Source organism: Euleptes europaea, chromosome 5 (genome assembly GCF_029931775.1).
Source record: "Euleptes europaea isolate rEulEur1 chromosome 5, rEulEur1.hap1, whole genome shotgun sequence".
Lineage (NCBI taxonomy): Eukaryota > Metazoa > Chordata > Lepidosauria > Squamata > Sphaerodactylidae > Euleptes > Euleptes europaea.
In genome coordinates this window covers 18675443-18688684 of record NC_079316.1, presented here as the reverse complement: position 1 = coordinate 18688684, position 13242 = coordinate 18675443, and the positions used below count along the sequence as shown (strand labels likewise).

At 44.5% G+C, this 13242-nt stretch overlaps 1 protein-coding gene across 1 annotated transcript in view; it reads left to right on the top strand.

Annotated features, from left to right (window-relative positions):
* FNDC3B (fibronectin type III domain containing 3B) overlaps positions 1 to 13242 on the top strand; it is a 327633-nt gene that overhangs the window by 275961 nt on the left and 38430 nt on the right. The gene's annotated exons all lie outside the window — the stretch shown is intronic.

Here is a 13242-nt window from a genome sequence, read left to right as displayed (position 1 = left end):
TAAGCAGAGGCTAGATGGCCATCTGTCAGCAATGCTGATTCTATGACCTTAAGCAGATCACGAGAGGGAGGGCATCTTGGCCATCTTCTGGGCATGGAGTAGGGGTCACTGGGGGTGTGGGGGAGGAGGTAGTTGTAAATTTCCTGCATTGTGCAGGGGGTTGGACTAGATGACCCTAGTGGTCCCTTCCAGTTCTATGATTCTAAGACATCTTGGTGCCTGAGACATAAAATCGAAACAGTCTCCACATTTAGAGATCCAGAAACGTGTTCAACAGGTGACTAGTGATGGCAAGGAAATCTCCTTCTGACAACAGTCTGCCCCTGGAATGCACTACAGGAAGCGAGGACCCCTCCTCTCCTCCAAGTCCTTGAGTTGCTGAGAGCCAGTGAGGTGTAGTGGTTTGGAGCGGTGGACTCATCTGGAGAACTGGGTTTGATTCCCCACTCCTCTACATGAGCGGCGGACGCTAATCTGGTGAACCGGGTTGGTTTCCCCACTCCTACACATGAACCCAGGGGTTTCCCCACTCTTACACATGACCTTGGCCTAGTCACAGTTATCTTCGAACTCTCTCAGCCTCACCTATCTCACAAGGTGTCTGTTTCGGGGAGAGGAAGGTATTGTGATTCTCTTTAAAAGGTAGAGAAAATCAGCATATAAAAACTGTCCCTCCTCCTCCTTCTCCTCATGAAGCCTTCTGGGTGACCTTGGGCAAGTCACAGTTCTCTCAGAACTCTCTCAGCCCCACCTACCTCAAAAGCTGTCTGTTGTGGGGAGAGGAAGGCAAGGCAATTGTAAGCGGGTTTGAGACTCCTTAGAGAAAGCAGGGTATATAAAAACCAACTCTTCTCCTCCTCCTCTGACCTTCTTCGTTGTTTTTAGAAATCCGGAAACAGTGGTGGCTACTCTAGTGTTGTAGCATCAGTTCAGAAGGGTTAAACTAATTATGATGTACGTGCTAAATATAGGAGATGATTAACGGTTTACATCCAGCAGCGTACGATGCTTCATTGCATAGAGCAATATGCTCATTTTTCAGTTCCTGAGGAGTGATTATTAAGTGCGTGTATTAACGCTGTTAATTTTCCCTGTGCAGATAAATAAGCTGCCTAACTGATAATTGTTGTAGTTTTCTTCTGTGGGTTTCTGAAAAATTATTTTCATTTAAGAGTAGAGGGTTCAAAACCATTAGGTGGGTTAAAATGTCAGGCTGCAAGTTTATTTCTTAAAGTTCTTCAAAGTCGTCTCCTTCTTGGACCTCTTCATAATGGTTTTTCAATGCAAATTAATTGCAGAAATAGCAGCGGATAGAACAATGCATGAAAAATTATGATTAAGTATTGCCTGTCGGACACTTCTGGTGCGCTTCAGGTTCTGATCCTAATGAAGGCAAGCTCTTTCGTACAAGGTCAGCCAGTATGTTCCCCAACTGAGCCGGAATATAATTATCCCTGGCCAAATCGAATGACTCTTAGGACAGGCTGGATAGACAAAAGGCACAGTCCAGCAGTTGCTACTTCTTCATAATCCCCATTCAAATGAAAGCAACTCAATGGAAAGAGCAAACGCTGGTAGAGATTATGGTCTTAACTACCGACATGACTGTCACAAAATGTGAAGAAATCTGCACATGGCGTTGAAGGAACATCTCCAGGGACCTTCACATTTTTAGTGGAGTGATGGGGCAAAGCAGGGATAGTTTCTGTCACCTTCACATGATTCTACACCTTAGCACAAGGGGCCCGGTGCCAGGGTGCAGTCAATTCTCCGAGCCCAATGCCTTCAGCTGAACTGATGACTCACATCTTCCTAGTGGTTAAGAGCGGCGGTTTGGAGCGGTGGAGTCTGATCTGGAGAACCGGGTTTGATTCCTCACTCCTCCACGTGAGCGGTGGAGGTTAATCTGGCGAACCGGGTTGGTTTCCCCACACCTACACATGAAGCCACCTGGGTGACCTCGGGCTAGTCACAGCTCTTTAGAGCTCTCTCAGCCCCACCTACCTCACAGGGTGTCTGTCGTGGAGAGGGGAAGGAAGGCAATTGTAAGCTGGTTTGATTCTTCCTTAAGTGGTGGAGAAAGTCAGCGTATAAAAACCAACTCTTCTCCTTCCAGTTGAGGTGGAATTAGAGTTGCCAACCTCCAGGTGGTGGCTGGAGATCTCCCACTATTACAACTGATCTTCAGGCAATAGAAATCAGTTCCCCTGGAGAAAATGGCTGCTTTGGCAATTGGACTCTATGGCATTGAAGCCCCTCCCCGCTCCAAACCCCGCCCTCCTCAGGTATTTCCCAACCCAGAGCTGGCAGAGGCATCTTTCGTCTTTCTACTAGGTATTCTTGTTAGCATGCAGATTGTTCTTCTGTCTTAGCTGATTGTTGTGATAATCCCCAGAACCAGTTGGCAGCAGCCAAAAAGCATACCCGTAAGATTCCTTCAATCTTCGGACTCAGAATTTTGAAATCACTGAAGTAAATTCTCAGCTGGGGGTGCAAACTATGCCCCTGTAACCCAGGCTGACCAGATTCCCTGCATCTACCCTGCGCATGCTGATTGTAGCATGGTTCCTCAGGCCACATCCACGCTCGGTCGGATATGGACAAGACAATCCGGTTGCAAATGACTGCTGTAACTCAACAATGGCACAATGCCCAATGATGTGTGGATGCTGCCCTAGAGATTTTGGAGGTCCGAAGTTGGTATTGCCTCAGCCACAAACTCATTAATGGGGTTTTAGGCGAGTCGGAATTTCTGTCCCTCACACAAATCCTTGCTCCATCTGCTATATTGAGCCAGTTCTGGGTTGGGAAATACCTAGAGATTTTGGGGATAGAGGCTGGGGAGGGTGGGGTTTGGGGGAGGGGAGGGACCTCAGCAGGGTATAATGCCATAGAGTCCACCCTCCAAAGCGGTCATTTTCTCCAGGGAAACTGATCTTGGTCATCTGGAGATCAGCCATAATAGTGGGAGATCTCCAGGTGCCACTTAGAGGTTGGCAACCCTACTTGCTTGGCTTACAGGGTTTATTGTTCCACAATTGTTCCACAACTGTGGAAGACCCTCCCCAGGGAGGTGTGTCTGGCCTCCTCATTGTCCATCTTCAGAAGGCAGTTTAAGACCGTTTTATTTAGGACTGAGTTTTGACTGATTTCACTTTTGTTACTGGCAGTCCTGATTTTTAAACTGTGACTTCTATGGGTTTTATAATAGCTATTTTTTATAATGTTGTATTTATATCATAAGCCGCTTTGAGTTCTACAAAGGAAAAAGGCGGCTAATATGTGTTTTAAATAAATAAATATTATAACAACATAGTATTTATAAAGAATGATCTTTAAAAGCTCTGTAAACACCCAATGCAATTTTTATACTAGAATCTGAGCTTTATTTTTTTCCTTTAAAAATATGTCTTATCCCTTTGTCTGCAGAAATAAATGTGAAAGTGTTCCAGATGAGATCCCTGCAGGTGGTTGATGAGCAGGATTTACTTTGGTGAAAGATTACAGTCCTCTTTGTAGCTTCTTTTCACTTGTCCTTGGGTAGCAGAAATGCATAAGATTAAACTATCCAAAGCCTGCAAATATATGCTCTGTTTGTATAGCTCAGTTTGCAGAACTGGCATTCTTCGGAGCAGAATTATGAACATCTAACTTTAGAACTGTTGGATGTTAGAAGTGAAGCATTGTGATGACTTCATCCCAGGATTAAAAATAAATAAATTCTTCAAACTCTTCTAGATTTCATAATTTTTAAAAGATAGAAGAAGGGAGTTTCTGTTTTAAGCCTTGGAGTCTGGTTGTCTCTTAGATGCAAGGGGAAGAAAGCCTCAAAACCATATGTCTTGTTAAAAAGACTGTGGCACTCGAAATGCTTTTATGGATGTGTCTGACAATCACAGTAAGAGAGAAATGTCCAGACAGGAGCTATGATCTGTGTATATGTTATAAAAATTGCATTTTGCTGACTATTTTGAAAGCCAAATGGAGCGGTTGTCGATGTGTTTTGTGGGAAATGCTCAACTCTAGTACCAATATGGTGCTTCTCTGCAAATCTCAAAGTTAGTGTTTGCCAAAAACTGCTCCCAGATTTTTGTGCTGCCTGTATTTCATAGAATCATAGAGTTGGAAGGGACCACCAGGGCCATCAAGTCCAACCCCCTGCACAATGCAGGAAATTCACAACTACCTCCCCCCTCCACACCCCTAGTGACCAGAAGATGGCCAAGATGCCCTCCCTCTCATCATCTGCCTAAGGTCACAGAATCAGCATTGCTGACAGATGGCCATCTAACCTCTTCTTAAAAACCTCCAGGGAAGGAGAGCTTACCACCTCCCGAGGAAGCCTGTTCCACTGAGGAACCGCTCTAACTTTACAGCAGTAGCTCCAGCTCCTCAGGGTATTACACAGCTTTAGACGTGGAAGGTCTCCTTTTCTCTTGCTCCTTCAAATACCCTACCAGCCTCAAACACCTGCTCCTCTGACTCTATCAGTAAAGGTGCCCTAGCCACGTAAAAGCCTGCCTATATGTTCTTGCTGCTGTTGCAGCAGTATTGAATGTTGCTCCGGTACTCTGTGTGAAAAAAAAAAACATGGTAAAAAATGGTGCAGCTTGGATAAATAGTGGAAATCAAGGAAACATTTGTAGCTGGCACAACTTTTTCTGTAATTCTTACCTTTTTGCTCAGTTTTGTTTGCAGCAACTTCAGTTCCTCTAGGTATCGTATGGCTTTATGCTCGGAAGGACTCTTTTCCCCCTTTCCTGCACCCTTCTTCTACTAGTCATTGTAAAGCCAAGTGGTGTAGTGGTTAAGAGCGGCGGACTCTAATCTGGAGAACCAGGTTTGATTCCCCACTTCTTCACGTGAGCGTCGGACTCTAATCTGGAGAACCAGTTTGGATTCCCCACTCTTCCACAAGAAGCCTGCTGGGTGACTTTGGGCTAGTCACAGTTCTCTCAAAACTCTCTCAGCCCCACCTACTCAAAGCTGCCTGTTTTGGGGGAGGGGGAGGTGCTTGTAAGCCACTTTGAGACTCCTTTCAGTAGAGAAAACCAGGGTATAAAAACCAATTCTCCTCCTCCTCGACCTCCTTCTTCATAGAGTGCTGGAGGCCCTCCCCTCTTGGTTGTGGGAAATCTTTTTATTCTGCAGTCCCTCAGGCTCTGAAGATTTTGTTAGTCATTATGGACACTTTTTCAAGTAGGTCTTTGCCAACAGGGGCCATTAGCAGGGAGAGGTTGGGGCAGAAATGGGGGGGGCATGATGTTTCATGCACTGCTACTCGTGAAAACCTGGGAATGGCATGGGGTAACCCTAGGAATTGCAGGGAACTCTATGGTAAACCCATAGAGTCTCCAATGAATCCTAGAGCTACCTTCTGTCACCAGAAGTGATGTGATGGTGCATGAAACACTGCCGTATTTTATTTTTCTCCCGCCACTGCTTGGAACAGTGATGGGCAACTGGAGCTAAGGGCTGGGCACCCCTCACCCCAACTGGGGGTCTGGCAAGCCACGGGGTATGTCTGTCAAACATCCACTAGAAGAAGGAAATTGACAAGAGTTTGGAAAGGAAAAGTAGCCTTCTGGCTCCCATGCAGGGCAGTAGAAGGGATAGAGGGGTGGGGTGGCCAGCCTCAGGATTCAGCCAATGCCATGTGTGGAACACAACCTCTGAATCCAACCCTATAGGTTACCCCAGCAGTACATTTCAGTATACAGTTTGAATATCCCTTATCCGGACTGCTTGGGACCCTAACTGGTGCGTATTTTGGAATATTTTGGAATTTTTGCATGTACATAATGAGATATCTTGGGGATGGGACCCAAGTCTAAACATTAAATTCATTTATGTTTTATATATGTTTTATATATACTTTATACACATAGCCTGAATGTAATTTTAAACAACCTTTCTAATAATGTTGTGTACATTGAACCATCAGTGGTGCTGCTGAGGGCCTGTGAGTAATGAGTAATGCCTTCATACCGACTCAGAACGTCCAGTTTTCCTATTAGTCTGGATATTGGATGTCCGGATAAGGGATACTCAACCTGTAATGAGAAGTTTTGTAAAGCAAGAGGGAAAAGATAACGGCTTGGGTCCGCAGGGGCATTTTCATGAGTAGAGCATGACTTTAAGAGCCAGCGTGGTACAGTGGTTTGGAGCAGTGGACTCTGATCTAGAGAACCGGGTTTGATTCCCCACTCCTCCACATAGGTGGTGGATGCTAATCTGGAGAACTGGATTTGTTTCCCTACTCTTACACATGAAGCCAGCTGGGTGACCTTGGGCTAGTCACAGCTCTCTCAGAGCTCTCTCAGCCCACCTACCTAACAGGGTATCTGTTGTGGGGAGGGGAAGGGAAGGTGATTGTAAGCCAGTTTGATTATTCCTTAAGTGATAGAGAAAGTCGGCGTATAAAAACCAACTCTTCTTTTCACTTTTTCTCTCTCACTGTAGCCCAAAGTGGTTCCTGAAATGCAACTGCTGAGGGGGTTCCCAAGGAGCAGCATTTCGGTAGACATTTTGGGCCGCACCAGGAGAGGTGCGGCGAGAAAGTCATGCTCCACACAGGGCAATCCTTCCATTGGGAGAAACGCTCTGGTAGATCTAAGCCAATGACTTGGCCTTTGCTGCAAATGGAAGACTGACTTATTTTAAGATAGTGAGCCGTCATAAACTGCCCCCTCACTTTCTTAGGTGCTTTAATGGTTAAGTGGTTTATAATATCTTGCTTGTCCCCCTAGAATAGGATCTTGAAAAAGGGCTGCGGGGCATGTCCTCCTTTAGCAAGCAATAATAATGTATCACCATGAGTCTTCCCCTGACACGTTGCAGATTAGAGTCTTGGCTGAAATGAAATTACGTTTTGACGGTAGTGTAGTTCAGTAGAGGAAATGAGGACAATCATTCTTCTGGTGAACTTTCCACATGTCTGAAAGGCGGCTTTTCCTTCCTCTCCAAGGTGACGTCCGGTGTGGGTAGAATTTGTTACCTCTGAGTTTTAAGTGTTTCTCTTCAGCCCTTCGCAGGCCTTGGGTATTTCCTCCTCTTCCCTCAGAGATCACCCCTTTGGAGGTCACTAATGAATGGCCAGCTCCAGCTTGGGTCAGGGCAGCCGTTAGCTGTTTGAATTTGCTCTGCACAAATAAATGGACCAGGTCAGTGACTCAGGAAAGCTGCATCCATTGCTTCAGGGAGCCATCAAATGAAACCATTTAGCTGCTTTCTTGTGTTGAATGATGCCTCTGTGCTCTTTAAAGAATTAAGACGTCTAATTGGGCAATTAATCAGTGTCGTTTGGGGCTTTTGGAACTTAGATTTTCCAGTATGCAAAGCATCGGCAACTGGGTTGACAGTAGAATTAATGGTGCTTCTTCCGGCTGAGCAACTCGGTGATTGGATTGCTTTTATAAAGTGAACTGTGGGAGAAAGAGAATTAGCTGCCTGCACCAGTGAACTACGGAAGGTCAGGTAAAGATGAACAGCTCTCGTTCTGTGCCTCAAAGGGGGTTGGGATCTTCCAACTGAAGCGGGTCGTGCTGTTCAGATGACAGGCTCTTAGAATGTATCACTTACTGAGAAGTGAAGTTATCTTATTCAGCCAGTCATTGAGTAAGCAGGACTCAACAACTTTACCTACTTTTAAAAAGCAAGTCTTTTTATTGATACACTTCTAGTAAAATATGTGTAAATGCAGATTATCAAGTCTTTAACACTTCTATAAAAACTCTTGTCAAAGTACAATGTATGTATTTACAATGTATGAAGTAAAAGCAAGCAAGTCTTACATACTATTCAGTTTCAAAATCCAACTTCTAAAATATAACAGTCAAATTATTCTGATTCAGTTCAAAGTATCTAATTCATAAGGCCTAGAGTAATGTATTTAAGCCATACATACCAGTCAGCCTTTTCTTGAGAGCCTTTGGAAGGTTCTGATTCTCTGGGCTTACTGTGGCTGTATTTATACTGTTTCAGACTCATTAAGAGTGTTGATTTTGCCATCAGGAGGGATATCTTCCTCCCCACTTTCAGATAACATGAGCAGTGCAATAATGTACAGTTGCAGCTGTTCAGGTTATTAGCTTCTCCCCATGACCAAATATGGGCTTCCTTTCCTTTCAGTCTATTTTGCTTAAAGTATAAACAATCATTTCTGAGCTCCATGATCACTCAATATACTCAATTTTCATACCATTCTCATCTTCAGTACAATACGCATTAAATGAGACTATTTATAAATCTACAATACAATATATAACTATATAAATCATAAAACACAATTATTGCTCACATTGTAACATGTAACCATCTGGTCAGTAGGAAACATAGCCTTCAGCAAGGTTATAGAAAGCATGAAGCTTACTGCACTTATAGCCTTGAGGTCTTTGAGTAGACCTTCTCAAGGTTTGAGGATAGCGGGACTTTTCTGCTCTTGAGATATGAGCAGCTGACAGCTGGCAGCTGAATCAGGAAGGGTTATTTCAGATACACCTTTCTGGCAGATAGTGAAGAATGACTCTGTTCTTCTCCCTTCAGGGACAAGACCAGGGTAAGTTAGTTAGCTCTTGAAAGTATTCAGGCCTTGAGAGAATTCATTCAGCCTGTTCTAAGGACATCTGCATTTTGCAAGCTGTTGCCAGGCTTTTCATTAAACAAACCTCTGCAGTTTGTGGTTCAGTTTGTATGTTGTGTTCAAGCTCTACATGGAATTAATTCTGTACATGTACACAAAATATCATAATTATGTCAGAGACCATGACACAGCCACTTATCCTTGCAAGGCAAACACAGGTGGTCCAATACATTTTGGTGCCTGAGGCAGAAAATACAAATTCCCCTTAGTGGTAAAATTCAATAAAAAGTAATTGACAATTTCTCCCCTTTAATGGGAGCCTAATGAAGGGGCCAGCTTGTAAAAAAAGGTGAGTGGGCAGCACTCCAAAATGAGAAAAGACTCGCCTCAGGCTGGCACTAAATTCTTTTCTCAGTCTGAAAGCATGACCTGAACTGTGGCTAAAGCTTTCCTCAGAAGCAATAACCTGATGATGATCTTCACAGAGATGGGCTCTTATTTCTGAAAGACTCTGTCTCAATATGAGTGCTTTGCTGGAAATCATAAGTGCATGCATGTACTTTTTACCAATTTGTCAACAAGAATATTATGGGGAACCTTATCAAAAGCCTTACTGAAATCAAGATAAACTATGTCCACTGCATCCCCCTGATCCAGCAAGGTAGTAACTTTCTCAAAAAAGGAGATAAGATTAAGATAGAGGCCATCTATGCGCGGGAGGTTTTGCCCTTGATTTGCAGCTCTCTGGATGCATTATTTCCCCATACGAATGCTCAAAACTCAAAAATAAGCCCCCATCCAGAGTTTTGAGAGTTCGGATGGGGAAAAGGTGCATCTAGAGAGTGGCAAATCCAAGGCAAAACCTCCTGTGCTTAACTGGCCAAAATTAGTCTGACTTATTTCCCTTCCTTCTCCCCACATCTCTGTCTTAAGTTTCTTGATGGGCTACTGTAGTGGGTACGAACTTTCACTCTGAAAAGGAGAAAATCATATTCCTGTTGTCTGACTCCAATGATTTTGTATCTTATAGAACATCACTGTTTGCTGTGGCAGCGAGGAAAATAAGGGCGAAGGCAGATAGCTCTAGAGTAGTATCCCATCAATGATGTGGTTGTCGGTGGTCTATAGCAATGTTAACCCTTTCAGGGGTTTTTTTTCTCCTATACATGCTTCCTTTTGTTTATAATGCGCTACTCTGTGGATAATGTTTTGTGAGGGCCTATGGCCACATACAAATAAAATGTTACTTACCTTGTTATTTCAAATGCATACGTACAAATGCAAAAAGAACTCTTCTTTTATCTCAGCAAACACACCCCGAGTTCTCCCTACACCCCCCCCCCCCCACCGCTGGTTGTAACCCACTTGGTTGCCTAGGTTGCAGCCTGGTTGCCTCCAGAGGATCCTGTCTGTGTATTGAAACATTAAACACCATCTGTGGGCTGAGGACATATGATAAGGGCACGTGGAGATGAACTCTGAGTAGCTGTTGTGGAACTGCTGTGGAGGGAAAGGAAAGGGCTGGAATCAAAAGGCAATTTTGTGGCATAATTTGCGGTACTTGCTGCCTTCGTGCGCCCTCGCGTAATGGAATTCAGTCCCCAGACATGTCGAACAACCAAAAGCTACACTTAGATGAACAGCACCCCAAGCACAATTTGCACAATTTGCGGTTGAAAATCGTGATTTTTAAAATATTGCCTGTATTATTCCGCTTTAGGGTTGGCCATCCTCCATCCTGGAGATCTCTTGGAATTACAACCGATCTCCAGACTACAGAGATCGGTTCACCTGGAGAAAATGGCTGCTTTGGATGGTGGACTCTGTTGTATTATGTCCTGCTGAAATCCCTGCTGTCCCCAAATCTCGCCCTTTCCGGGCTTCACCCCCAAATCTCCAGCAAATTCCCAACCGCAGTTTGGCAACCCTATTCGGCCTTTCCTTCCAAGTAACTGCGGGCAGAGTACATAATTACCTAGGGTTGCCAACTCTGGGTTGGGAAATACCTGAAGATTTTTGGGGCGGGGTTTGGGGAGGGGAGGGACATCAATGCCATAGAGTCCAATTGCCAAAGCAGCCATTTTCTCCAGGGGTACTGATTTCTATCGGCTGGAGATCAGTTGTAATTGCAGGAGATCCCCAGCTAGTACCTGGAGGTTGGCAACCCTATGGTTACCCCATCCCCGCACATATGCTGCTGTTCTTACAACCACCCCATGATGCAGATTAGGCTGAGAGGTAGTGGCAACTCCAAGGTTGCTCAGTGAGTTACATGTCTGAGCGTGGATTGAAAAATACAAGAAATAATAATAAAAACTGTAGTGTTGTAGATATTGAGATGAGAAATGTCCACCTTTAGCCTGTGCCCTGACCTGGATGGCCCTGGATGGGAGACCACCAAGGAATACCAGGGTTGCTGTGCAGAGGAAGGCACTGGCAAACCACCTCTGTTAGTCTCTTGCCATGAAAACCCCAAAAGGGGTCGCCATAGGTCGGCTGCGACTTGAAGGCACTTTACACACGCACACACACACACAGAGCTCATAATGGTGCAGATCGCAGAACTTCATAGGACCTCCTACATCCAGGCCCAAACGGTTGATAAATCGGCCTGTGGTCACTTCCCCACTGCACTGCTTCCATTTATTTTTCAGGTACATATATATCTTCAACCAGAAGAACAAACAACCTTTTATTTATTTTGCAGAGTAAATGTAATATACATATACAATTACTATTGCAGAGTAAATGTAATATATCCTATGGAGTGACAATGTGTAACTGGTAGAGTTGCCAACTCCAACCTGGAAAATTCCTGGAAATTTGGGGCCAGTTAGGGTTGCCAGGTCCCCCCTGCCCCCCCGCAGGGGATGGGGAGGTAGGGTTGCCAACTCCAGGTTGGGAAACTCCTGGAGGTTTTGGGGGTGGCGCCTGAGGAAGACAGGAACCTCAGTGGAGTACAGTGCCATAGAGTACAGTCCACCATCCAAAGCATTCATTTTATCCAGGAGAACTGATCTCTGTAGTCTGAAGATGAGCTGTAATTCTGTGGGATCCCCAGATCCCACCAGGAGGCTGGCGTCCCTAGGGGTGGTCCCCGTGGAGGTGGAATATTGGGACGGATTTCACCTAGAATCTATGGTATACCATAGAGTCTGACCTCTGAAAATGTCATTTTCTTCAAGAAACTGATCTCTGTTGTCCGGAGATCAGTTGTAATGGTGGGAGGCTGGCAACCCTAGTAACTGGGCGGGGGGGGGGGGGCGGCACAGGCCCTTGTTAAGAGAACCAGAGTGTTACCAGTAGGGTTGCCAGGTCCCTCTTGGCCACCGGCGGGATGTTTTGGGGGCAGAGCCTGGGGAAGGCGGGGTTTGGGGAGGGGAGGGACTTCAATGCCATAGAGTCCAATGGCCAAAGCAGCCATTTTCTCCAGGTGAACTGATCTCTATCAGCTGGAGATCAGTTGAATTAGCTGGAGATCTCCAGCTACCACCTGGAGGTTGGCAACCCTAGTTACCAGCATATCCTTGTGTGACATATGTGGAGGTTACAGGTTGTTTGAAATTAAAAAAAAATCTGTCTTTGACTTTTACCTTGAAAACATGTCTTCTTTATTTAAAGAACTCCTCAATCAAAATAAGTAAGAATGCCACTCGAGGAAGTTTTTTTGTATAGCTGCTGCTTCTCCTAGAAGCAGGGAGTACAGTGCTAGGAATCTTTCAGTCTTCGGGGGGTTTTCAGGCCGTTTGATGGCCAGGATCTTGTAAAATGAAATTCCCAGGACACGCTTTCCTCAAGAGCAATTCAAGGCTGCTAGATATAACGTTTTCTAAAGCAAGGGAGCAGTTCTTTTGCCCACCTAAACGCGAACAAGCTGCGTTTTTTAAAGAAGAGAGATTTTCTTTCTCCACAAGATGTTTTGCCTGTGGTTGCTTTTGTTTAGATTTAACAGATTTCCAAAGCAGATGTTTGTCCTCTCTACACCAGGTGTGCTTCAAATAATGTAATATAATTGCATCGTGCTTCAAGATGAATGTTTGCAAAGCTTTCCTGAGTACATTAAAAAAAAAACTGTTTACGGTCTGGTTTCTTACTTTGTTTTCAGTTGTGGCAGTAAAATGTTTGAAACAATTTGGAGCTGAGGTTTGGGGAGACTTTCCCTTGCCAAAGATTCAAAGGCCAGCTCCCCTAAACTATGGGAATAAACAGTTTCCCTAAGATCAAAGCCTCTGTAGATAGATTTAAATTTGGCAAGACAAACAAAAAGAAGGATGTATGCTGAATATAACCAAGGTAATACAAACATCAGCATAAACAGCTAAATAAATACAGGCACACTGGAACACATCCAGGCAATGGCTACTAATAATAATGATTTTACTAGAAACTCATAACTAGGTTTGCAAACCTCCAGGTAGTAGCTGGAGATCTCCTGCTATTACAACTGATCTCCAGCCGATAGAGATCAGTTCCCCTGGAGAAAATGGCTGCTTTGGCAATTGGACTCTATGGCATTGAAGTCCCTCCCTAAACCCTGCCCTCCTCAGGCTCCGCCCCAAAAACCTTCCACTGGTGGCGAAGATGGACCTGGCAACCCTATTCATAACATATGCTCAGACATATATCAAAATACCTTGTGAAATAACAAATGCAGGAAAATG